The 2,295-nt window shown below is 39.6% G+C and overlaps 1 long non-coding RNA gene across 1 annotated transcript; it reads left to right on the top strand.

Annotated features, from left to right (window-relative positions):
* The first annotated feature begins 1,567 nt into the window (after positions 1-1,567).
* Positions 1,568-2,061, top strand: LOC116171279. Its single transcript, XR_004145420.1, has 3 exons — positions 1,568-1,678; positions 1,732-1,810; positions 1,864-2,061. It is a non-coding gene; the product is annotated as an uncharacterized LOC116171279 (long non-coding RNA).
* Positions 2,062-2,295: the final 234 nt, after the last annotated feature.

Below are 2,295 nucleotides of genomic sequence, written 5' to 3'. Positions count from 1 at the left end.
AGTCGCCTTTGGAAGTTCAAGTTAAGTACAATTTTCCATGTAAACAAAAATTCCAAAGGTGGCTCGACAGCAACTCATTTTTGATCGCATGGTATATTATATAGCATCCTTGCCCTTTATCAATGCTTTGTACACGGATAAATCAGTTACAGATCTCAATATCACGCCCGATAGCTCATTTACATTCGACTTACCTCTGAATTCTATTACAAAACCATCTCTTGGGTTTTATTATACGAACAAACTCCGATTTTTCCTTCGTTTGGGAGCCACCCCCAAAGAAGTGGTGAACCCCCTAGGAATTGTGCTCAGCATTATGTCCGATGGGGATTCGATCACCGCTTTTATACAATCCTCGTCAAGAATTGATAGTGCCCTACTAAGTTTCCCGGTTTCAACCCCTTGGTTCGGTTCAGTGCTATATCTCTATATCACCCTGGGGTTGACTATAGTATCATAGGACCATTTGGTAATCTTAGGCGTTAAGGCCGTATTCCTGCCCAGTGTCACCTTACTCATGGGAGTTCCACGTTAACCTTTACCCTTGCACATAGTAACCTTTTTGTATTAGCACGTTAGTACGTCATCAACCATAAGTGACCATAGTAAGGGTGATAGTAGCCCCCCTTGAGGGCACCCTCTTTTGGTCATCACTGTGACTGCCTCCTCGCCTATACTTGTCGTTATCTTCCTGCTCCTCAACATGGATTGTATACAGCCTATAGTTGTAGAGGTGATGCCTTTGTTTCCACCGGTCGTTTCGATGGCTTCATGCGACGTTGTTATCGAAAGCATCTGCCAATGGGCAGGTCGAGTGAGCATCCTGGCTGTTTTGATATAAACACCACAGACCTCCTGCCAATAATATGACATCGTTCAAATACCCGCCCCGGCTTCTTACGGTGGGACGGACCAGATTGGTCCAATTTTAAATGACTTTTATTTTTTATTTGCCAATTACATGCCAATTATATCTGTCATATGAGATATACAGTGCTATATTCATTATGAAGTAGGCATAGGGATTTATGTGTATTGTTTTTCCCTATTATGTCTATTTTCAAATGAGAAAATCCTTTCTGACGGGTGCCTAAATTGAATACTACACTTGTCACCAAAACAAAATTGCCGTCATGGTCCGCCAAAATCTGCCCATGCCAATTGAAAAACCCATTAGTTTGCAGTCTGTGGCCAATTATCTTTTGAAAGAATGTTGGACACCCTGAAGTGAGGCCTTCCTGTCTATAATTTTATTGGCAAAGGTTGCTTTTTTCGCCCCTGTTCGGCTGTTCGCTATTTCAAGGTTGAGTTTTGTAACGGTTTATTGATTAAAAGTATTATTATTGTTCATGCTATATTTTGTTGTATGATCCTCGTACCTTTTGGAAAGCCGTCGTAACCTTCGAATAGATGACCTCACCTATAGTTGGAATTTTGACCACGCAACTTTATCGCGCGTTGGTTATCAACTGTCGGCCTTCATTTCTCTCATTCGATTGCAAGCTGTGATAGAGTGCACTTGATTTCTAATTAAATTGTAAAACGCATTTAAATTTTAGTGTAGTAATCTTTGGCGATTGAATTCTGATTTGGGGATTCCGCAATATTTGGTGGACGGAATTTCGCCCTTAACTCCGATATAGGAGGATATTACAATTACGTTTCTTTCTGGGTAATCGTAAGTATTGGCCATTTGCATTACATACACTTGACGTATATTTTTTTCTTTAGGTTGGCTGATATTTCATATACAATTTTCAATCAACGATTGTTGCACGTTCATCTATAATTAGCCCTCTTATGTAAAGGGGTATGTACATTTTTGGTTATCAACCCAGAGGGTTACCTGTGATTTTCTTTTAGGGTTTTTAATTTTAGTTGGAGTTTCAATACCATTTCAAGTATAATTCCGGATACGTTTTACATACGCATGGGGGTAACCTTAAATTCACCATCGGTGCAGGAGTCCCAATACGTTTTGACAGCCTAAGGAGAGGCCCTTCAGGTATTGATCAGTTCATTGCACTCCGAGCTCTGCATTTTGGGAGTTTTCTTTTGGTCGCAGATTTATGGATCCAGGAACTGAGTACATTTCTCTGGATAACATCTAATTAAATTAAGGTAAGCGTGGCTTTATACTTTTTCTTTGTATTTGGTACTACACGTGCGCATTTGTGGTCGGAACATCAACTTCTTTGTGGAAATTTGTTTCCACTAATATATTAATTTAATCGTTCATTCATGATTGGAGTTTTGTTAAACTGGGAGTTTAATTTCGTAAAATCAAGATATTCA

Source organism: Photinus pyralis, unplaced genomic scaffold (assembly GCF_008802855.1).
Source record: "Photinus pyralis isolate 1611_PpyrPB1 unplaced genomic scaffold, Ppyr1.3 Ppyr1.4_LG1, whole genome shotgun sequence".
Taxonomy (NCBI): domain Eukaryota; kingdom Metazoa; phylum Arthropoda; class Insecta; order Coleoptera; family Lampyridae; genus Photinus; species Photinus pyralis.
Note: the sequence above shows the minus strand (reverse complement) of the source record. Positions and strands in the feature narration are given on the sequence as shown.